The sequence below is a fragment of the Amia ocellicauda genome, unplaced genomic scaffold (assembly GCF_036373705.1).
Source record: "Amia ocellicauda isolate fAmiCal2 unplaced genomic scaffold, fAmiCal2.hap1 HAP1_SCAFFOLD_55, whole genome shotgun sequence".
Taxonomy (NCBI): Eukaryota; Metazoa; Chordata; class Actinopteri; order Amiiformes; family Amiidae; genus Amia; species Amia ocellicauda.
The window spans coordinates 255001-256578 of NW_027102985.1; the positions used below are offsets into that span (position 1 = coordinate 255001).

General features: G+C 40.5%; 1 non-coding gene across 1 annotated transcript; it reads left to right on the forward strand.

The window, feature by feature from the left end:
* Positions 1 to 563: 563 nt before the first annotated feature.
* LOC136738276 (U5 spliceosomal RNA) lies at positions 564 to 680 on the forward strand. The gene has a single exon (XR_010812580.1). It is a non-coding gene; the product is annotated as a U5 spliceosomal RNA (small nuclear RNA).
* The last annotated feature ends 898 nt before the right edge of the window (positions 681 to 1578 follow it).

Genomic DNA, 1578 nt, shown 5'->3' on the forward strand with positions numbered 1-1578 from the left:
TTATAGACTGATCATTTCTTTGTCAGTGGGCAAACGTACAAAATCAGCAGGGGATCAATTACTTTTTTCCCCCACTGTACATACATATATATGGAAAAGAAACATTACAAGTATAAATCACAATAAGATGTAATAAAGTACAGATAAACAAAGTGTAATAAAATGTGATCTGTTTTAAAATGCAGGGACGTCACTGGAAAAGATGATGTCTGGATGGCAGCATATGTTGCTCCAAAATGTGTACATCTCTTCTGCAAAAATGGTGCCCTCACAGATGTGCGAGTTACATGACAGACAGACAGACAGACACTCACACACACTGTCACACCCACACACACACTTTCACAGAGAGACATATACACACACACACACACACACACACACTTTCACACAGAGACAGGCACACACACGTACAGACACACACACACATACATACATACATATGGAAAAGAAACAATACTTTTATAAATCACAATAAGATGTAATAAAGTACAGAAAAACTAAATGTAAGAAAATGTGATCTTTAATACACACAAATATGTATGGCTGGTCGGATGCGTCTTGGACTCGGGTTCCTCTTCATTACGTATAACGCTTTTGCCTTTTGCTAAAGCTTTCCGTGGAGGGGATCGTGGGTGAGTTTGTACCATTCTTGGGGGGCTCTGCCTTGTTGGGCGGAGCTGTGATCCAGGTGAACAGCAGATCGGGCATAGGTGGGCATGTGGGCAGAGGAGTAGGAAGGCCGGTCAAGCAAATAAGCTTGCTAAGGTACGCAGCAGCAGCAAGCAGCCCCCCCATCCAGCCAGCCAGCCAGTCTGGCTGGCAGTGACTGAGTGGTTGACAGACGGCAAGCAACGGAATGTACGTGCTCTGTGATGTCATAGCAGTCAGCTGAGAGAGGCTCGTGATGTCATCGCTGAGCTGGCTGGCTGGCTGGCTCTGTGTGTGTGTGTGTCTGTGTCTGTCTGTTTTTCTGTTTGTCAGTCTGTCTGTCTGTCTCTCTCTCTCTCTCTCTCTCTCTCTCTCTCTCTCCCTCTCAATTCAATTCATTTGTATTGTCAAAGCAATTGGACATACATACATACATACATACATATATGTAGCGTAAGGTACACTTATACATTTCAATTAAAGAAGTGAATTCATAGTATCACCTTATCACGAATCCTGGAGTCTTGTAGAACTCAATTTCTGTAATAATTGGACGCAGACACCAATTCCAAAGATATAAATTGTCAAATTTATTTAAAAACAAAGACTAAATGTATCACTACACTAATTATACAAAAGGGAAAAACTAATTAAAATTCAACTCTAGATCAACAAATCAAAGACAAATCACTTCCGTGACCAAATCAAAGACCATGGGATCCCATAGGATAACACACAAATCGTTAAACAAAAAAGGTTATAAACACATTGACTACAATACCGGTTAGTAATTCTAGGAATCACTAAGAAACAGTTGAAAGTGCTAAATTGCAGTTTCAGAAGATGAAAAAAAACTGTAACTGATGGGATATGTAGTACTTTATACTCGAGTGGTCTATGCGATTACACCCTGTTGGTGTTATTAAG